At 49.6% G+C, this 24481-nt stretch overlaps 1 protein-coding gene across 1 annotated transcript in view; it reads right to left on the bottom strand.

Annotated features, from left to right (window-relative positions):
• Positions 1-23531, bottom strand: part of TBL1XR1 (TBL1X/Y related 1) — a 199081-nt gene extending 175550 nt beyond the window's left edge. Inside the window, exon 1 of the mRNA XM_073578811.1 lies at positions 23329-23531. The gene's annotated coding sequence lies outside the window, so the exon portion shown is untranslated. The remainder of the gene's footprint in view (positions 1-23328) is intronic.
• Between the last annotated feature and the right edge of the window lie 950 nt (positions 23532-24481).

Raw genomic sequence — 24481 nt, 5'->3', positions numbered from 1 at the left:
AGTCATCTTGAGTTTGGTGTTGGGAAGGCTGTAACACATATTTACACATTTTGCAGAGTGTCATTTGATCTTTTAGACTACCTATATACTTATCTTGATGACTCTTCCCAATCTTGAATGCATGCTCAAATTAGACGAGACACCTTTTAAGAGAATCTGCCAGAAGGTTTTTTCCAAGTAATCTGAGGACAGTATGAGGTAGGTACTGAGACATAGATTTCAGTGATGTGTCACTTATTAGGCTGTGTGCTGTTGTTTCTATACAATGAAGGCTTTTATCAACTGGAGATTATCACTACCCAGACTAGCTCCCTATCAAGTGTCTGACCACGCCCACTCCTCAGATAAGCAGCTTACTGTTAATAGACAATGTACACAGAAAGCTATAGTGTGGGTGAAGTTAGCTATGAGCTCTGCTACATCTACATTATAATCTCTGCCACGACTGCTGCATCCAGAAAACTAAGCAATACATCGCTGGAATCAAGGTCTCTTTCCCCCCCATTATGCTGCTCTCAGATGAAGTAGCAAATATCTGGTGATAGGTTCCCTTTAACAGGCCTACCTCATTACAAAAGAAAAGAACATGTATGCTGAAATTGCGCCTGGATCTCTCGATCTTTGATGGGATCCACCAACATTTACATAAAGTAAAAAACCAGCTGAAATGTTATACAGCCTACATGCAAAAGATTTGCAGAAATGCCGGAGCTGGAAATTACTGCCAATTACTGGATTCCATACTTATTCATATAACTAGATGGTGGCCCGATTCTAACGCATCGGGTATTCTAGAATATGGCCAGCGGGAGACCGACGTTCAAAAGCTGGTCCAGGACAATCCATCACGATCGGCGATCTCACAGCGGGGGCCTGGTCACTGCTGCGTGTCACACTGAGGCTAAGTACCCGCGTTGCAGAAATGCTGCGGACATTTCCGCAGCATTTCCGCAACTTCCACCACGGGAAAAACGCATGCGAATTCGCATGTGTTTTTCAAGCAATTTTCGCGTGCGGAATTCAAGCGCATTCCAAGAGAATCGCTTGGAATGCGATTGACAGGTTTATCACACTTGTCAAGAATAGTGTTTGACAATTGGGATCAACCTTTTACTATTGATGCTGCCTATGCAGCATCAATAGTAAAAGATAGGATGTAAAAAATAATAAAAAAAAATTAAAAAAAAAGGTTATTCTCACCTTCCGACGGTCCCCGATCTCCTCTCTACGTTCCCGACATCTTCCGGTCCCAGTAATGCTTAGCGCGAAGGACCGGAGAGCGCGACGTTATCAGCGGTCTTTCTCGCAAAGCATTACAGGGACCAGAAGATGCCGGGGTGTGGCGAGAGGAGGGAAAGAGTCCGGGGGCCGTCGGAAGGTGAGTATATCACTATTTTTTTATTTTAATTCTATTGTTTACAGGTTTATGGTACCCAAGGCCTGGAGGAGAGTCTCCTCTCCTCCGGACCCTGGGTACCATCCGCACACTGAGCGCTGCGCCGGTCATCTCCCGGCTGTGTCGCCGCTGACCTCCGTGTGGCAGGAAATGACCTGCGGCATCCGTCAGATCAGCAGCTAGCGCCGCAGATCTCCCGACGGTAGCAGGGGCATACGTCGTTCGAATGCCGCGCCAATTTGCGGCCGGACTGCGCCGGGCGCGACCAATCGGCTACACAGGATTTCCGTTACAGGCAGACAGACAGTATTAGACGATTATATAGTAGATTGTACCAGGGGTAGTGCTAAACACAACCCAAACTGGAGGTACTGCACTTGCGGGGAGTCACTACTGTACCGTCATCACCACCTCGAAGCTGAGCAGCTTGTAATGTCATGAAAACAAACTACTATTACACTCATCCGCGATCCATCACACAAAGTAGTCAAAGATCATTAGATGACGCTTAGGCTACTTTCACACATCCGGTGTGTGGGGTCCGGCGGCGTGCGGCGAAAAGCCGGGACGCCGGATCCGGCCTGCAGCCGTGACACCGGATGTGTATGCGGCGAGAGATACGGCTCGGATGTGATTTAAAGGAGCCGCAGGACGAGGTGGACAGAGGCAGCAGCTGAGAGAGACAGCTGCTGAAAGGGAGGTGAGGGGAGGGGAGGAGAGGAGAGGAGACAGAGGAGAGGAGAGGGGAGGGGAGAGGAGGGTGGAGAGAGAGAGACATGGGGGGTTAACACAGTGTCCAGGCGAGAGAATCTCTCTCTTGCCGGGCACTTGTGGGGTTAACCCCACAGAGAGATCTCTCTCTCTCACCCAGACACTGTGAGTGTTAACCCCACAAGTGCCCGGCGAGAGAGATCTCTCACAAGTGTCCGGGTGACAGAGAGAGATCTCTCTCTCTCTCGCCGGGCACTTGTGGGGTTAACATTCACAGAGTCCAGGCATGCGCGGTGGAAAAAGCCGGTCCGGCGCTGACAAAAAACGTTGCAGCAACCGGACACAACGCATAACCATCCGGCACGATGCGGCGACCATGAAAGCTTATGGGACAAAACCGGATCCGGTGCTGGATCCGGTTATTAAAAATTTTGCCGCATCGTGCCGGATTAAAAAAACCGGATGTGTGAAAGAGGCCTTACTCACAGAATTCTGTAGGACTGAAGCTGGTCAGATCCAGAGCATGCAAGCAGGACGAACTCCTCGTCTAGGTAACTGGCCAGGCTGGTACTGAAGGGTGGCCGGTAACCAAGGCAACAAGCTGTACACTACGGAATTCAAAATCCCTCTGTTCTTGGGAATGTAGAGAATTTTTAATAAGTGGTAAATTGCTTATTTTTGATGAACACTTTTACTTTGAGACAACCTCTTAAAAAGAAAATGAGCTGCTGCAAGAAGCATTTGGCAGCGGCTTACTCCTCTCTCCCTATTGAAAACATGGACATGCTCAGTGGAGCCAAGTATTCATGTGTATAGGGGGTTGGGGAGAATAGCGGACTCATTCGATCTACACATTAGATTCTAGTTGATGAAAAAAATGGATGTTCATCGAGTAAAACTTGCAAGTAACCTATGATTTTAGCCAACCGATCACAGACTGTCATCATCTAAAATGAAGTCTGGAATGTCTGATTTTTTTCGCCCCATAGTTGGATGTCAGATTTTTCCCAAACTAATGATTTTTATCCACAAACGACTTCTCACTGAAAGAATATTGCCAGAAATATTGTTTGTTTGCCCCGTGTCACCAATTATTTATGGCCGTGTAGAACATCTGTACGGCCAACATGAATTAAAATATGTACAGCTGTATCAGCGCAACAGTCGTTCACTGGTTGTCCAACCATCAAACTCCTTTTTATCTGAAGCACAAAAAAAAAAAACACGGCAGCCTCCTGTATGGGCCAAGACCTGATGAGGACCCATCAGAGGGAAGTCACCTTGCTATGGTTGATGGGCATACAGGAATTGGCCAACGTATTTTAATTCACAACAATACAGTTTAGATCTCATGTATTCAGAGTTTGCATATGACTTGGCCCTTACAGAGTGCTGCCCTGTTCTTTTTTTGTATGTTATGCAGTCATTGCAGCTTGCACCTGTTCACACTATATGGAGGTGCTGGTCAGGTTTTTTTCTTTTTATCTGATTTAAAGCATGGAGTGAGCGTTCGGGCTTCTAGCACACAATGGGACACAAGCCAGTGGGCATTACTGCTACACATGCTGTGTGTGAGGGAGGCAGCCTCTCAGATAATTGGCTGACCCTGTGGGGGGAGGGGAAGGTGGCAGTTTTACCAACTGTTGGAGTGCTAATGGTTGCCGACCCCTGACCTGTGATAGATAGGGAGTAAAAGAAGAAGACAAAAAAAGAAAATAGAACTTGTAATGTAAAAGGTTGTCTGGCATAAAAAAAATGACTTATAGCTGGAAATGCCTTAACATAATGAAATAACTATTACTTACTAGTGATGAGCGAACGTGCCCGGATAAGGTGTTATCTGAGCATGCTCGGGTGCTAACTGGGTGTCTTCAGTGTGCTAGAAAAATATGTTCACATCCCCATGGCTGCATGTCGCTGGTCGACACCTGCAACACATGCAGGGATTCCCTGTTTATTAGACAATCCCCGCATGTGTTGCGTCTGTCGAACAACTGAGAGACATGCAGCCGCGGGGACAAACATATTATTCGAGCACACCAAAGTCACTCAGTCAGCACCCGAGCATGCTCAGATAACACCTTACCTGTGGTCCCTGCCGGTCTTGCATCAATTACGTCACTTCCATCATTCTCAAGACTGCTGCACCACCCGCTGGCCTCAGTGATCATGTGACATACATGCAAGGTCACCAATGAGGCCAGTGACTGGCTGCAGCGAACACATGAATGATAGTGGTCCTGCATGACTGGGAAGAGCCGGCTGTCCATTCATGAATGGCTCGCGCCTCATAGCGCCACGTTCACACAAGCATAATATCAGGGTCTGTCTGTGAATAACCGGACATCACTAGAACCAATCTTATTCCTGCCAGTGGTTGCTCATATGAGCGTTTTGTTGATTTTTTGTTTTTTTTCATAAACCGAATCTGCTGTCAAATTAGAAAGAAACTGCACGGTGCACTCGTTTCTTCCATGCTGGATGACACTCGCCTATTTTGTGTATCAGCCATTATTAAATGTATACATTGCCGCCATTAAAACCATGCGCTGAGCCCTGCGCCCAATCACGGTCTCCTCCTTCGGACATATGTCATGAACAGTGAGTGAGAGCTGCCGATGGCTGCACACTTCCTCTTGATTAGTTTTACCTCCAAATACAGGGACAGTGACCCTCGTGCTGATTGGGTTCATGTGAGCCCCGGAACGTGAGTGCTGGCACCGCTGGAACGGCCCCACCGCGGGAGGCAACGTTGAGACTGAGAATGGGCAGTCCTAGTAATGGACAACTCCTTTAAATTCCCCTCCTAAACTAATCTGTGAAAAACGGACAACACAGGGGTGCAACACCGATGGCACCTGAATGCCGGCTGGTTCTGGTGAAGCGTTCTTTTGACTGGGTGACTTTGATCCACAAATCAAGACCCGTCTCTTTTTTTGGGGGGGGGGGGGATTTTTGAAACGATCAACAAAAAATATAACAGGCACATGAATAATTTCATACTAATGAAACTTTCAAAAACCAATATATTCTGTCCTAGTGCTGTACGTGGAAAAAACTGATGTCACACAGACAGCACCAGGATCAATGTTATTCCACTGGACTGCTCTGCGACCATTTGTTCAGAAGGACCGAGGGTCCGTGGGAAAAAACTGCAGCAAGCACTCGTCTCTTCAAAATGTCGATAAGACTCGTCTATTCAATAACTCAATCACATATGGATCAGCCGCATACATATAATGCGATTATTACGGCTACATTGCAGTTATTAATGGAAGGAAACGAGATTTGGTCTTGTAAGTTTCATCACCTACTGGTGTATAAAAACAATGTAAAAACCAGGCCAAAGGGAGGCATATGCCCGACAACACCGAGGAAAAATCATTTGGGGTTTTCTGGATGAAAGTTGGATGATTTGTTTTTCATACACGTGTGTGAACTTAGTCTAAGAGCCGGCAAACTGAATCAGAGTTTACCAACATGGATCCAAATTCTATGGGAAAAATCTCTGGTAGGAAAGGAACCTTGTGCACTGATATTTCCGGTACCGGAGAGGTCCGTGTCCATGTGTCACATCCGTGTGCTGTCCGTGTATTGAAACAATTTGTTTCAATGTTAACCCTATGATTTTTAAAACGCACACGGACAGCACAGGACGCCATCCCTGTGCGGTACCTGTTTACACGGACCCACTGACTTGTACGGGTCCATGTGATCTGTGCTGTCACTCAAAAACGGACAGGTCAGCGTGTTTTGCACAAGAACACACGGTCCGTGAAAACACGCCGACATGTACATACACCCATGGTCTACGTGTGTCAGTGTCTCCGGTCCGTGAGGAAACTGTCACCACCCGTACCGGAGACACTGACGTGTGAAACCGGCCTTAAGCGGACGTTCTGCAATAAGCAATGTGGATTATGTTCCTTCTTTGGTCTGGACTTTCTAATGTGCATGTGTTCTAAGACTGCCTTCAGTTTAGGCCTCATTCAGACACCTGTGTCTCACATACGTGTTCTATCCGGATTTTCCACAGATACAACATGCAGCCATTATCGTCTATGGGACTGTCCACATGTCCGTTTTTTTTCCGATAAGCACTGATGAAAAGTGCCAATACAAGTCTATGGGTCCGTGAAATATGTGTGCAGCACACGGATGGCATCCAAGTGCTGTACGGAAAATTGTGGAATTGAGAATCCTCGAGGGCACTACCAAATGAAACATGGTAAAAACGGACACACAGACCGTACACTGATGGTAAAAAAAACAGACACACTGACCCAACACTGATGACACACTGATGGTAAAAACGGACACACAAACCTAACACTGAAGACACACTGATGGTAAAAACGGACACATGGACCCAACACTGATGACACACTGATGGTAAAAACGGACACACGGACCCAACACTGATGACACACTGATGGTAAAAACGGACACACAAACCTAACACTGATGACACACTGATGGTAAAAACAGACACACGGACCCAACACTGAAGACACACTGATGGTAAAAACGGACACACGGACCCAATACTGATGACACACTGATGGTAAAAACAGACACACAAACCTAACACTGATGACACACTGATGGTAAAAACGGACACACAAACCTAACACTGATGCCACACTGATGGTAAAAACAGGCACATGGACCCAACACTGATGACACACTGATGGTAAAAACAGACACACAAACCTAACACTGAAGACACACTGATGGTAAAAACGGACACATGGACCCAACACTGATGACACACTGATGGTAAAAACGGACACATGGACCCAATACTGATGACACACTGATGGTAAAAACGGACACACAAACCTAACACTGATGACACACTGATGGTAAAAACAGACACACGGACCCAACACTGAAGACACACTGATGGTAAAAACGGACACACGGACCCAATACTGATGACACACTGATGGTAAAAACGGACACACAAACCTAACACTGATGACACACTGATGGTAAAAACGGACACATGGACCCAACACTGATGACACACTGATGGTAAAAACGGACACACAAACCTAACACTGATGACACACTGATGGTAAAAACAGACACATGGACCCAACACTGATGACACACTGATGGTAAAAACGGACACACGGACCCAATACTGATGACACACTGATGGTAAAAACGGACACACAAACCTAACACTGATGACACACTGATGGTAAAAACAGACACATGGACCCAACACTGATGCCACACTGATGGTAAAAACAGACACATGGACCCAACACTGATGACACACTGATGGTAAAAACGGACACACGGACCCAACACTGATGACACACTGATGGTAAAAACTGACACACGGACCCAACACTGATGACACACTGATGGTAAAAACAGGCACATGGACCCAACACTGATGACACACTGATGGTAAAAACTGACACACGGACCCAACACTGATGACACACTGATGGTAAAAACAGGCACATGGACCCAACACTGATGACACACTGATGGTAAAAACTGACACACGGACCCAACACTATTGACACACTGATGGTAAAAACAGGCACATGGACCCAACACTGATGACACACTGATGGTAAAAATGGACACACGGACCCAACACTATTGACACACTGAGGGTAAAAATGGACACACAGACCGTACACTGATGCCACACTGATGGTAAAAATGGACACATGGACCCAGTACTGATGACACACTGATGGTAAAAAAAAACAGACACACTGACCCAACACTGATGATAAAAACGGACACACAAACCTAACACTGATGCCACACTGATGGTAAAAACGGACACATGGACCCAACACTGATGACACACTGATCGTAAAAACGGACACACAAACCTAACACTGATGCCACACTGATGGTAAAAACAGGCACATGGACCCAACACTGATGACACACTGATGGTAAAAACGGACACACGGACCCAATACTGATGACACACTGATGGTAAAAACGGACACACAAACCTAACACTGATGACACACTGATGGTAAAAACAGACACATGGACCCAACACTGATGCCACACTGATGGTAAAAACAGACACACGGACCCAATACTGATGCCACACTGATGGTAAAAACAGGCACATGGACCCAACAATGATGACACACTGATGGTAAAAACGGACACACGGACCCAATACTGATGACACACTGATGGTAAAAACGGACACACAATCCTAACACTGATGACACACTGATGGTAAAAACAGACACATGGACCCAACACTGATGCCACACTGATGGTAAAAACAGACACATGGACCCAACACTGATGACACACTGATGGTAAAAACGGACACACGGACCCAACACTGATGACACACTGATGGTAAAAACTGACACACGGACCCAACACTATTGACACACTGATGGTAAAAACAGGCACATGGACCCAACACTGATGACACACTGATGGTAAAAACAGGCACATGGACCCAACACTGATGACACACTGATGGTAAAAATGGACACACGGACCCAACACTATTGACACACTGAGGGTAAAAATGGACACACAGACCGTACACTGATGCCACACTGATGGTAAAAATGGACACATGGACCCAGTACTGATGACACACTGATGGTAAAAAAAACAGACACACTGACCCAACACTGATGATAAAAATGGACACACAAACCTAACACTGATGCCACACTGATGGTAAAAACGGACACACAAACCTAACACTGAAGACACACTGATGGTAAAAACGGACACATGGACCCAACACTGATGACACACTGATCGTAAAAACGGACACACAAACCTAACACTGATGCCACACTGATGGTAAAAACAGGCACATGGACCCAACACTGATGACACACTGATGGTAAAAACGGACACACGGACCCAATACTGATGACACACTGATGGTAAAAACGGACACACAAACCTAACACTGATGCCACACTGATGGTAAAAACAGGCACATGGACCCAACACTGATGACACACTGATGGTAAAAACAGACACATGGACCCAACACTGATGACACACTGATGGTAAAAACAGACACACGGACCCAACACTGATGACACACTGATGGTAAAAACTGACACACGGACCCAACACTATTGACACACTGATGGTAAAAACAGGCACATGGACCCAACACTGATGCCACACTGATGGTAAAAACAGACACATGGACCCAACACTGATGACACACTGATGGTAAAAACGGACACACGGACCCAACACTGATGACACACTGATGGTAAAAACTGACACACGGACCCAACACTATTGACACACTGATGGTAAAAACAGGCACATGGACCCAACACTGATGACACACTGATGGTAAAAATGGACACACGGACCCAACACTATTGACACACTGAGGGTAAAAATGGACACACAGACCGTACACTGATGCCACACTGATGGTAAAAATGGACACACGGACCCAACACTGATGACACACTGATGGTAAAAACAGGCACATGGACCCAACACTGATGACACACTGATGGTAAAAACTGACACACGGACCCAACACTGATGACACACTGATGGTAAAAATGGACACACGGACCCAACACTATTGACACACTGAGGGTAAAAATGGACACACAGACCGTACACTGATGACACACTGATGGTAAAAACTGACACACGGACCCAACACTGATGACACACTGATGGTAAAAACAGGCACATGGACCCAACACTGATGACACACTGATGGTAAAAACTGACACACGGACCCAACACTGATGACACACTGATGGTAAAAACAGGCACATGGACCCAACACTGATGACACACTGATGGTAAAAACTGACACACGGACCCAACACTATTGACACACTGATGGTAAAAACAGGCACATGGACCCAACACTGATGACACACTGATGGTAAAAATGGACACACGGACCCAACACTATTGACACACTGAGGGTAAAAATGGACACACAGACCGTACACTGATGCCACACTGATGGTAAAAATGGACACATGGACCCAGTACTGATGACACACTGATGGTAAAAAAAAACAGACACACTGACCCAACACTGATGATAAAAACGGACACACAAACCTAACACTGATGCCACACTGATGGTAAAAACGGACACATGGACCCAACACTGATGACACACTGATCGTAAAAACGGACACACAAACCTAACACTGATGCCACACTGATGGTAAAAACAGGCACATGGACCCAACACTGATGACACACTGATGGTAAAAACGGACACACGGACCCAATACTGATGACACACTGATGGTAAAAACGGACACACAAACCTAACACTGATGACACACTGATGGTAAAAACAGACACATGGACCCAACACTGATGCCACACTGATGGTAAAAACAGACACACGGACCCAATACTGATGCCACACTGATGGTAAAAACAGGCACATGGACCCAACAATGATGACACACTGATGGTAAAAACGGACACACGGACCCAATACTGATGACACACTGATGGTAAAAACGGACACACAATCCTAACACTGATGACACACTGATGGTAAAAACAGACACATGGACCCAACACTGATGCCACACTGATGGTAAAAACAGACACATGGACCCAACACTGATGACACACTGATGGTAAAAACGGACACACGGACCCAACACTGATGACACACTGATGGTAAAAACTGACACACGGACCCAACACTATTGACACACTGATGGTAAAAACAGGCACATGGACCCAACACTGATGACACACTGATGGTAAAAACAGGCACATGGACCCAACACTGATGACACACTGATGGTAAAAATGGACACACGGACCCAACACTATTGACACACTGAGGGTAAAAATGGACACACAGACCGTACACTGATGCCACACTGATGGTAAAAATGGACACATGGACCCAGTACTGATGACACACTGATGGTAAAAAAAACAGACACACTGACCCAACACTGATGATAAAAATGGACACACAAACCTAACACTGATGCCACACTGATGGTAAAAACGGACACACAAACCTAACACTGAAGACACACTGATGGTAAAAACGGACACATGGACCCAACACTGATGACACACTGATCGTAAAAACGGACACACAAACCTAACACTGATGCCACACTGATGGTAAAAACAGGCACATGGACCCAACACTGATGACACACTGATGGTAAAAACGGACACACGGACCCAATACTGATGACACACTGATGGTAAAAACGGACACACAAACCTAACACTGATGCCACACTGATGGTAAAAACAGGCACATGGACCCAACACTGATGACACACTGATGGTAAAAACAGACACATGGACCCAACACTGATGACACACTGATGGTAAAAACAGACACACGGACCCAACACTGATGACACACTGATGGTAAAAACTGACACACGGACCCAACACTATTGACACACTGATGGTAAAAACAGGCACATGGACCCAACACTGATGCCACACTGATGGTAAAAACAGACACATGGACCCAACACTGATGACACACTGATGGTAAAAACGGACACACGGACCCAACACTGATGACACACTGATGGTAAAAACTGACACACGGACCCAACACTATTGACACACTGATGGTAAAAACAGGCACATGGACCCAACACTGATGACACACTGATGGTAAAAATGGACACACGGACCCAACACTATTGACACACTGAGGGTAAAAATGGACACACAGACCGTACACTGATGCCACACTGATGGTAAAAATGGACACATGGACCCAGTACTGATGACACACTGATGGTAAAAAAAACAGACACACTGACCCAACACTGATGATAAAAACGGACACACAAACCTAACACTGATGCCACACTGATGGTAAAAACGGACACACGGACCCAACACTATTGACACACTGATGGTAAAAACAGGCACATGGACCCAACACTGATGACACACTGATGGTAAAAACAGGCACATGGACCCAACACTGATGACACACTGATGGTAAAAACTGACACACGGACCCAACACTATTGACACACTGATGGTAAAAACAGGCACATGGACCCAACACTGATGACACACTGATGGTAAAAACAGGCACATGGACCCAACACTGATGACACACTGATGGTAAAAACAGGCACACGGACCCAACACTGATGACACACTGATGGTAAAAACAGGCACATGGACCCAACACTGATAACACACTGATGGTAAAAACGGACACACAATCCTAACACTGATGACACACTGGTGGTAAAAACGGACACACGGACCCAACACTATTGACACACTGAGGGTAAAAACTGACACACGACCCAACACTGATGACACACTGATGGTAAAAATGGACACACAGACCGTACACTGATGCCACACTGATGGTAAAAACAGGCACATGGACCCAACACTGATGACACACTGATGGTAAAACTGACACACGACCCAACACTGATGACACACTGATGGTAAAAACAGACACATGGACCCAACACTATTGACACACTGAGGGTAAAAATGGACACACGGACCCAACACTATTTACACACTGAGGGTAAAAACTGACACACAGACCCCACACTGATGGTAAAAACAGATATATTAATGGAGAACACTGATGACACATTAATGGTTAAAAGGGACAGACGAACTGTACACTGATGGAAAACACTGATCACACACTAATGGTAAAGATGGATACACGGACGGTACACTGATGACACCATTACCATAAATACATGTTTAAACACAGACATGTGAATGAGGCCGATATCAGCACCAGTTTTTCAGTTTGTGAGGATTTTACCTGTGAAATGCTTTAACTGCACCATTTTCACACCAATATCCACGGTGATCCGTACTGCTGCAGATTTCACTGTAACATTAGAAGCTAACCCATAGGAACGCCCCTTAGGCGGCCATATTAAAAAATTGGGAGTCTCAGCCGCAAATTGGGGACATAACTGAGGACGTGATCCGTGTGCAGCTCCGTTTACTCGTGCGCACTGCAGACGGGCGACAAATTGGCCTTTCATTGTTTGCATTATATTCTGGTCTAGAAAATGGACCAAAGCAGTGTGTGCTGCGATATTTTCCATACTGGACCCTTTGTCCATGTGGAAAATCAGCCATGTGCACAGACGCATTGGCTATCATGGGTTCATTTGCTGTCCGTGCGCGGTCCATGGAGCACACAGACTGATTACAAGCTAGTCTGGATCTTGTCAATCTATGCTGCAGATTTCACCCTTGGCAACAGCAGATTTCTCCAATTTAATATACATGTAACCTGTACCTCCGAAAATGCTCTTTACCTGCAAGTACGGAGTCAATCTGCTAGTAAATGGCGTATGCTGCTTGGATGCCTTACTGAAAGTGTGGCTACTGGGAGAAAAAGTATCATATTTCCTCCTGGTAGCCGCAGGCTTTCATTCACGGGGCAGTGCTCGGAGCGGCTACAGTCACCGCTCACTGTACCGGGAGAAGCCGCTGTAAGCGCACCGGCGGTGTCACTGACAACCGTCTCTGCGCAGTTACACTGCAAAGTGATCATCATTCTGGGGCGTACATGCGCAGCTCACAGTGCTGTGACCGATGAATGTAATTGCTCCATGCGCCCCCCCATGATGGAAAGCCAGCGGCTCTGGAGAGGAAATAAGGTCATTTTCTACTAGTAGCCGCACTTTCAAGAATGCGGCCGGGCAGCAATGAAACGCTACTTACTTGGAGGAACATAATGATTTTCTGAGGTGACAGTTTCCCGTTAAGTCCTATGTATATTGTTTTTCCAATAAATTTTATTAAAATTTATAATAACCGGGAAAGGGTAGGGGGAAAGGGAAATAATGCATTGTCATGCAATCAAGCCATAAAATACATAGAAGTCCTATGTATATTGTTGTGCACTAGCCATGGACTGCAGATGTGAATGAAATACAAAGTGTAGTGACGTGACTGTGCGATGTAACAATGTGCCGCTCACATGCTCCAATTTCAGAAATTGGGGAATCGTCATTTTCTCTGAAGCAAAAATACCTCAGGAGAACGTACCGAGGGCGAATTCTAACACTGCAGATTTTGTTGCAGAAATTCTGGAGACTGAAAATTGGTTCCATTCATCCGCATAGAGCGGTTTCAGATGAGCGACAGTTGCAGAACAAAGTCCGCCGCAAATATATAACGAAAAAAAACACCTTTAGGTCGGGGTCAGACAGGAAAGTGAAAATTATCCCACTTCCATCCAGAAAACTCAGACGACTTCTATCCACACTGTCATCCATCTGCCCTATTACATCCTGTACTGTCACCTGTGCGCCCTTTTACATCGGTTCTGTCATCCATTTTTTTTTTTCATCCATTCTGTCACCCGTGTGCCCTTTTACATCCATACAGTCACCCGTGTGCCCTTTTACATCCGTACAGTCACCCGTGCGCCCTTTTACATCCGTACTGTCATCCGTGCGCCCTTTTATATCCGTACTGTCAACCGTGCGCCCTTTTACATCTGTACAGTCACCCGTGCGCCCTTTTACATCCGTACTGTCACCCGTGCGCCCTTTTATATCCGTACTGTCAACCGTGCGCCCTTTTACATCCGTACAGTCACCCGTGCGCCCTTTTACATCAGTACAGTCACCCGTGCGCCCTTTTACATCAGTACTGTCATCTTTACTGTCATCCGTGCGCCCTTTTACATCCATACTGTCATACGTGGGGCCTTTTACATCAGTACTGTCATCCATTTGCCCTTTTACATCCGTACTGTCACCCGTGCACCCTTTTACATCCGTACAGTCACCCTTGTGCCCTTTTACATCCGTACTGTCATCCGTGCACCCTTTTACATCCGTACAGTCACCCTTGTGCCCTTTTACATCCGTACTGTCATCCGTGCGCCCTTTTACATCCGTACTGTCACCCGTGCGCCCTTTTACATCCGTAGTGTCACCCATGCGCCCTTTTACATCCGTACAGTCACCCTTGTGCCCTTTTACATCCGTACAGTCACCCTTGTGCCCTTTTATATCTGTACTGTCATCCGTGCGCCCTTTTACATCCGCACTGTCACCCGTGCGCCCTTTTACATCCGTACTGTCACCCATGCACCCTTTTACATCCGTACAGTCACCCTTGTGCCCTTTTACATCCGTAGTTACCCGTGCGCCCTTTTACATCCGTACAGTCACCCGTGCGCCCTTTTACATCCGTACTGTCACCCGTGCGCCCTTTTACATCCGTACAGTCACCCGTGCGCCCTTTTACATCAGTACAGTCACCCTTGCGCCCTTTTACATCAGTACTGTCATCCGTGCGCCCTTTTACATCCGTACTGTCATACGTGGGGCCTTTTACATCAGTACTGTCATCCATTTGCCCTTTTACATCCGTACTGTCACCCGTGCACCCTTTTACATCCGTACAGTCACCCTTGTGCCCTTTTACATCCGTACTGTCATCCATGCGCCCTTTTACATCCGTACTGTCACCCGTGCGCCCTTTTACATCCGTAGTGTCACCCATGCGCCCTTTTACATCCGTACAGTCACCCTTGTGCCCTTTTACATCCGTACAGTCACCCTTGTGCCCTTTTACATCCGTACTGTCATCCGTGCGCCCTTTTACATCCGTACTGTCACCCGTGCGCCCTTTTACATCCGTACTGTCACCCGTGCACCCTTTTACATCCGTACAGTCACCCGTGCGCCCTTTTACATCCGTACTGTCACCCGTGCACCCTTTTACATCCGTACAGTCACCCTTGTGCCCTTTTACATCCGTAGTTACCCATGCGCCCTTTTACATCCGTACAGTCACCCGTGCGCCCTTTTACATCCGTACTGTCACCCGTGCGCCCTTTTACATCCGTACAGTCACCCTTGCGCCCTTTTACATCAGTACAGTCACCCTTGCGCCCTTTTACATCAGTACTGTCATCCGTGCGCCCTTTTACATCCGTACTGTCATACGTGGGGCCTTTTACATCAGTACTGTCATCCATTTGCCCTTTTACATCCGTACTGTCACCCGTGCACCCTTTTACATCCGTACAGTCACCCTTGTGCCCTTTTACATCCGTACAGTCACCCTTGTGCCCTTTTACATCCGTACTGTCATCCGTGCGCCCTTTTACATCTGTACAGTCACCCTTGTGCCCTTTTACATCCGTACTGTCATCCGTGCACCCTTTTACATCCGTACAGTCACCCGTACGTCCTTTTACATCCGTAGTGTCACCCATGCGCCCTTTTACATCCGTACAGTCACCCTTGTGCTCTTTTACATCCGTACAGTCACCCGTGCGCCCTTTTACATCCGTACAGTCACCCGTGTGCCCTTTTACATCCGTACTGTCATCCGTGCGCCCTTTTACATCCGTACTGTCACCCGTGCGCCCTTTTACATCCGTACAGTCACCCTTGTGCCCTTTTACATCCGTACAGTCACCCGTGCGCCCTTTTACGTCCGTACAGTCACCCGTGCGCCCTTTTACATCCGTACTGTCATCCGTGCGCCCTTTTACATCCGTACTGTCACCCGTGCGCCCTTTTACATCCGTACAGTCACCCATGTGCCCTTTTACATCCGTACAGTCATCCGTGCGCCCTTTTACATCCGTACTATCACCCGTGCGCACTTTTACATCCGTACTGACACCCGTGCGCCTTTTTACATCAGTATTGTCATCCTTACTGTCATCCGTGCGGCCTTTTACATCTGTACTGTCATCCGTGCACCCTTTTACATTCGTACTGTCATCCGTGCGCCCTTTTACATCCGTACTGTCATCCATTTGCCCTTTTACATCCGTACTGTCATCCGTGCGCCCTCTTACATCCGTACTGTCATCCGTGCACCCTCTTACATCCGTACTGTCATCCGTGCGCCCTTTTACATCCGTACTGTCATCCGTGGGGCCTTTTACATCCGTACTGTCATCCGTGCGGCCTTTTACATCCGTACTGTCATCCGTGGGGCCTTTTACATCCGTACTGTCATCCGTGCGGCCTTTTACATCCGTACTGTCATCCGTGCACCCTTTTACATTCGTACTGTCATCCGTGCGCCCTTTTACATCCGTACTGTCATCCATTTGCCCTTTTACATCCGTACTGTCATCCGTGCGCCCTCTTACATCCGTACTGTCATCCGTGCACCCTCTTACATCCGTACTGTCATCCGTGCGCCCTTTTACATCCACACTTACACATTAACAGTATAACGTTTACAGGATCGCTATATTTTCCTATGTTAATAATCACAATGTGTTAAAAGAAAAAATGAGACACAATACGGGTAACCTGTATGGGATCTTATTTTTTCCAGAACCCATAGATTTGTATAGGCAAGTCTCATTTGAAATACGGAAATGAACTGCGCATAGATACTCGATTTATGCTAAAAAAAAAAAAAGAAAAAGTATCATCTTAAGAGCCCTACTGAATAACAGGGTGCTGTCTGGCTGTATAATACGCTTGTCTGAACAAGCCCTTAATCTGCATCATATAAATGTAACACTTTCACACTAGAACTGAAATTTGGGGACCAGTCAAATTAATCACATGACGAGCGTGGCGTGCAGCTTGGTTTGATCGTCGTATAGTGGTTGGGTGAAGGCTCTGCCTAACGCCGGGGTCACACATGCGAGAAACTTACACGAGTCTCGCGGCTCAGTCCCCGGCACTGCCACCGGCGCTCGGACCGGTGTGCTCAGCTGCATAGAAAGACATGCAGCCGCACACTCCGCTCCCAAGTGCCGGCCGCAGTGCCGGGTATTAAGACGTGAGACTTGTGCAAGTTTCTCGCATGTGTGACGCCTCATATAGACATCTGTAAATCCCATACGTGTTATACCAATGTTTTTCAGACAGAACCCGTATAGTCTATTGGGGATGTTCGCATTTAAAGTTGTCCGCTACTTGGAGAGCCCCTTCTCAAAACCCACGCTTCGACCCAATAAAAAACCCTACACTCGCCTCCCGTGCCGGCGACGTTCCCACGGTGTCAGCACTCGCTCTCCCAGGGGCTCCCGTGCGTTTGTTGTGACACGTGACAATAGCGCCCAATCCGAGCTGGCGTCCCTGTCCCCGACTTCGGACGTTTTGATCATGTGATATTAGCGGCAGCCCAGACTTCCTCTTCATCTTCAATTTGCCCAAAGGTGGGTCCAGTGATGCCAGGGCCACCACATCTGCACAGGAGCCCCGGGGAGAGCGAGTGACGGCACTGTGGGAACGGCGCCGGAGGCAAGTATAGGCTTTATTATTTTATCACTGCCAAGTGCGGGGTATAAAGGGCTCTCCTAGTAGTGGACAACCCCTTTAATATTTTTTTGCCGACTAAATGATTAAAAAAAAAACCCAGAGACGCGTCCTTTTGTTTTTTATCTAATCTTATTTAATCTGTCAGAAGAATTTTACCCCCCAAACTATGAATATGCAGATGTGGCTCTATCAGAGACTAGTCCAGCAAACCTTACATGGCCGGTCCAGCCTCCATTACTGAGAAATCTGATCCAAAATACTTAGAAAACTCAGACGGTTTTATTGCATACCAGAGAAATCGGTGCCGTCTGAGGCCTTACATGCCCTGATCGGGCCCAAAAGTCACACCGGAGAGCACCTAAGGTCTGTGTGCAGAATATCCCACGTGTAGCGGCACATAGGCCACTAGTAACATAGTAACATATAGTAACATAGTTAGTAAGACCGAAAAAAGACATTAGTCCATCCAGTTCAGCCTATAAAATTCTGTCAGAATAAATCCCCAGATCTACGTCCTTCTAAAGAACCTAACAATAACTGTAAGAAACAATATCGTTATGCTCCAGGAAGACATCCAGGCCTCTCTTGAACACTTCGAGTGAGTTCGCCATCACCACCTCCTCAGGCAGGGAATTCCAGATTCTCACTGACCTAACAGTAAAGAACCCTCTTCTATGTTGGTGGAAAAACCTTTTCTCCTCCAAAAGCAGAGAATGCCCCTTTGTGACCGTCACCTTCCTTGGTATAAACAGATCCTCGGAGAGATATTTGCATTGTCCTCTTATATACATATACATGGTTATTAGATCGCCCCTCAGTTGTCTTTTTTTCTAGACTAAATAATCCTAATTTTGCTAATCTCTCTGGGTATTGTAGTTCCTCCATCCCCTTTATTAATTTTGTTGCCCTCCTTTGTACCCGCTCTAGTTCCATTATATCCTTCCTGAGCACCGGTGCCCAAAACTGTACACAGTACTCCATGTGCGGTCTAACGAGAGATTTGTACAGAGGCAGTATAATGCTCTCATCATGTGTATCCAGACCTCTCTTAATGCACCCCATGATCCTGTTTGCCTTGGCAGCCGCTGCCTGGCACTGGCTGCTCCAGGTAAGTTTATCATTAACCAAGTCCTTCTCTGTGTCAGATTTACCCAGTGGTTTACCGTTCAGTGTGTAATGGTGATATTGATTCCTTCTTCCCATGCGTATAACCTTACATTTATCATTGTTAAACTGCATCTACCACCTTACAGCCCAAGTTCCAAACTTATTCAGATCCATCTGTAGCAGAATACTATCTTCTCTTGTATTGACTGCTTTACATAGTTTTGTATCATCTGCAAATATCGATATTATACTGTGTAAACATTCTACCAGATCGTTAATAAATATGTTGAAGAGAATAGGTCCCAACACCGACCCCTGCGGTACCCCACTGGTCACAGCGACCCAGTTAGAGAATATACCATTTATAACCTATCACTAAGCCAGTTACTTACCCAATTACACACATTTTCCCCCAGACCCAGTAGTAGTAGTCCGCCTGCTGTCCATATGCGCACACAGAACACGGCCCGAACCCCCCAATCCAGCGATCACACCCTCAACCCTGCATTCGATGGAAAATCCACAGCACGAGTACAACCCAAATTATATTTTTAGCCACGGATCTTTTAAAACTAATAAATGGCGGCATACTCTATCCCAGCACCATCCGCCCTCGTTCGGAGTCACAGCACAGCTAGGGCCTGTAATTGGCTGCAGCAGTCATGTGACTAGACGAGTGCATCATTGGAGGTCTCCGATGCTGGCTTCTGGTCACATGACTGCAGCAGCGACGCTGTGACATCCGAAGAGGGCGACCACTGCTCCCGAAGCGGCCTGCGCTGTACCTGCGCCGGTGACAGAGGGCGACCACTGGTCCTGAAGCAGCCAGCACTGTACCTGCGCCGGTGACAGAGGGTAACCACTGCTCCTGGAGCGGCCTGCGCTGTACCCACGCCAGTGACAGAGGGTGACCACTGCTCCTGGAGCGGCCAGTGCTGTACCCGCACCGGTGACAGAGGGCGACCACTGCTCCCGGAGCTGCCTGCGCTGTACCCGCGCCAGTGACAGAGGACGACCACTGCTCCTGGAGCGGCCTGCGCTGTACCCGCGCCGGTGACAGAGGGCGACCACTGCTCCTGGAGCGGCCTGCACTTTTCCCTGCGCCGGTGACAGAGGGCGACCACTGCTCCTGGAGCAGCCTGGGCTGTACCCATGCCTGTGACAGAGGGCGATAACTGCTCCTGGAGTGGCCTGCGCTGTACCCGCGCCAGTGACAGAAGGCGACCACTGCTCCTGGAGCAGCCTGCACTATACCCGAGCCGGTGACAGAGGGCGACCACTGCTCCTGAAGCGGCCTGCGCTATACCCGTGCCGGTGACAGAGGGCGACTACTGCTCCTGAAGCGGCCTGCACTATACCCGAGCCGGTGACAGAAGGCGACCACTGCTCCTGGAGCGGCCTGCGCTATACCCGCGCCGGTGACAGAAGGCGACCACTGCTCCTGGAGCAGCCTGCGCTGTACTCGAGCCGGTGACAGAAGGCGACCACTGCTCCTGGAGCAGCCTGCACTCTACCCGAGCCGGTGACAGAAGGCGACCACTGCTCCTGGAGCAGCCTGCGCTGTACCCGTGCCGGTGACAGAAGGCGACAACTGCTCCTGGAGCGGCCTGCACTTTTCCCTGCGCCGGTGACAGAAGGCGACCACTGCTCCTGGAGCAGCCTGCGCTGTACTCGAGCCGGTGACAGAAGGCGACCACTGCTCCTGGAGCAGCCTGCACTCTACCCGAGCCGGTGACAGAAGGCGACCACTGCTCCTGGAGCAGCCTGCGCTGTACCCGTGCCGGTGACAGAAGGCGACAACTGCTCCTGGAGTGGCCTGCGCTGTACCCGCGCCGGTGACAGAAGGCGACCACTGCTTCTGGAGCAGCCTGCGCTGTACCCGCGCCGGTGACAGAAGGCGACCACTGCTCCTGGAGCGGCCTGCGCTATACCCGTGCCGGTGACAGAAGGCGACCACTGCTCCTGGAGCGGCCTGCGCTATACCCGCGCCGGTGACAGAGGGTGACCACTGCTCCTGGAGCGGCCTGCGCTATACCCGCGCCGGTGACAGAGGGTGACCACTGCTCCTGGAGCGGCCTGCGCTGTACCCGTGCCGGTGACAGAGGGTGACCACTGCTCCTGGACGGCCTGCGCTGTACCCGTGCCGGTGACAGAGGGTGACCACTGCTCCTAGACGGCCTGCGCTATACCCGCACCGGTGACAGAGGGCGACCACTGCTCCTGGACGGCCTGCGCTATACCCGCGCCGGTGACAGAGGGCGACCACTGCTCCTGGACGGCCTGCGCTGTACCCGTGCCGGTGACAGAGGGTGACCACTGCTCCTAGACGGCCTGCGCTATACCCGCGCCGGTGACAGAGGGCGACCACTGCTCCTGGACGGTATGCGCTATACCCGCGCCGGTGACAGAGGGCGACCACTGCTCCTAGACGGCCTGCGCTATACCCGCACCGGTGACAGAGGGCGACCACTGCTCCTAGACGGCCTGCGCTATACCCGCACCGGTGACAGAGGGCGACCACTGCTCCTGGACGGTATGCGCTATACCCGCGCCGGTGACAGAGGGCGACCACTGCTCCTAGACGGCCTGCGCTATACCCGCACCGGTGACAGAGGGCGACCACTGCTCCTAGACGGCCTGCGCTATACCCGCACCGGTGACAGAGGGCGACCACTGCTCCTAGACGGCCTGCGCTATACCCGCACCGGTGACAGAGGGCGACCACTGCTCCTGGACGGCCTGCGCTATACCCGCACCGGTGACAGAGGGCGACCACTGCTCCTAGACGGCCTGCGCTATACCCGCACCGGTGACAGAGGGCGACCACTGCTCCTAGACGGCCTGCGCTATACCCGCACCGGTGACAGAGGGTGACCACTGCTCCTAGACGGCCTGCGCTATACCCGCACCGGTGACAGAGGGCGACCACTGCTCCTGGACGGCCTGCGCTGTACCCGCACCGGTGACAGAAGGCGAGAGCGCCTTTGCTTATTTGGAATTGTTCCACGCCTAAAGACAAGTATTACTTTCTTGTAGGACAGCGCAGTGTGAACGTGGCCCTACACGAGGACGTGTTGTCACACTGCGTTTTTAGCATCTACACCAGTTCCGTTTTGGTGCAAAGTCTGCAAAGAGTTTTTTTCTGCAAGAAGTAGAAGGGAGTGAGGAAAAACCTGCGCCCGCTCTGCCGGGCGAGGGAGAAAGTAAGGATTTTAGCGCAGAAAATTCAGATGGGATATCTTCGGTGTATGCGCCCCTCGTGATCACACCCGTAGAGCGGCTACACTGCGCAGAGGACCCCACCCCAATACTTCTAAGGGCTCGGCCTACCAACGGGCACAGGTGCCAGCCCCCGCGGGGATTCTCCCCTCGGCCACACGGCCGCCATGGACCTACGGTCTGATCACCACAACAATCTCCAAGGCTAAAACCAGCTGTGTGGTGGGGGAGCCGTGGAAAGTGAGCAGCCTCCCCTCCCCCACAAGTCTGCTGGAACACTACCACACTGCTCCAATGCTGGCCCTGACACCAACACACAGCACTGTACACACTGGCCTCCGCCTCACAGGCGGTAATTAGGTCAGAGGCCACCAGACCGGGAACAGCGCCTCCTGCCCACTAAATGGTTAACCCACCGCGCGTGGGGGAAGGGCGGCTCAGCCCAGACCTGGCATTACGTGCCGGAAAGCCCGGGGGGATGGGCAGCGGAAGCTCTCCAGCACTGAAGCGGTTACGGCAGCTCCACAGCCCCCCTCCCCCAGCCCTGATAGTGAGCTCCGCAGGCAGGGATTCCCCGCCGTGTCCAGCACCGGGTACACTGTGTGCAGCACTGCCCAGCCCGGGAGACCCGACAAGGGCACTTACCTCGATAGTGGAGCAGAATAAGCAGTTCCCTCCCGGTAGATGGAGCGTTCGGCGGCCGGTAACGTGCGGTTATTGCCCTGGTGAGAGCAGGACGGGGGGAGGGTAACTCCGGCAGCGGGTGGGGGAGGGGGCAGTTGCCAGTGATTAGGCTGGAGAGGAATCGAGGCAGAATGTAAAAAGCTGTTACTAAGAGAAAGAGCCAAACGTTTCAGTGCAGCCAACGGCTCATAGACACTCAGCACTCAGGAGGTGACCGGCCGGGCGAAAGTGGCGAGCTGGGCCTCCTCCACTGCAACTCCCAGCTGCACAGCCGACACACGGGGACAGACAGACACAGTGCTCCACACGGGGACAGACAGACACACGGGGACAGACACAGTGCTCCACACAGGGACAGACAGACACACGGGGACAGACAGACACAGTGCTCCACACAGGGACAGACAGACACACGGGGACAGACACAGTGCTCCACACAGGGACAGACAGACACAGTGCTCCACACAGGGACAGACAGACACACGGGGACAGACAGACACAGTGCTCCACACAGGGACAGACAGACACACGGGGACAGACAGACACAGTGCTCCACACAGGGACAGACAGACACACGGGGACAGACAGACACAGTGCTCCACACAGGGACAGACAGACACAGTGCTCCACACAGGGACAGACAGACACAGTGCTCCACACAGGGACAGACAGACTCAGTGCTCCACACAGGGACAGACAGACACACGGGGACAGACAGACACAGTGCTCCACACAGGGACAGACAGACACACGGGGACAGACAGACACAGTGCTCCACACAGGGACAGACAGACACAGTGCTCCACACAGGGACAGACAGACACACGGGGACAGACAGACACAGTGCTCCACACAGGGACAGACAGACTCAGTGCTCCACACAGGGACAGACAGACTCAGTGCTCCACACAGGGACAGACAGACACACGGGGACAGACAGACCAGTGCTCCACACAGGGACAGACAGACACACGGGGACAGACAGACACAGTGCTCCACACAGGGACAGACAGACACACGGGGACAGACAGACACAGTGCTCCACACAGGGAGGGACAGACACACGGGGACAGACAGACCAGTGCTCCACACAGGGACAGACAGACACACGGGG

The sequence above is a fragment of the Dendrobates tinctorius genome, unplaced genomic scaffold (assembly GCF_039654945.1).
Source record: "Dendrobates tinctorius isolate UK_male_01 unplaced genomic scaffold, ASM3965494v1 ptg000060l, whole genome shotgun sequence".
Lineage (NCBI taxonomy): Eukaryota > Metazoa > Chordata > Amphibia > Anura > Dendrobatidae > Dendrobates > Dendrobates tinctorius.
Note: the sequence above shows the minus strand (reverse complement) of the source record. Positions and strands in the feature narration are given on the sequence as shown.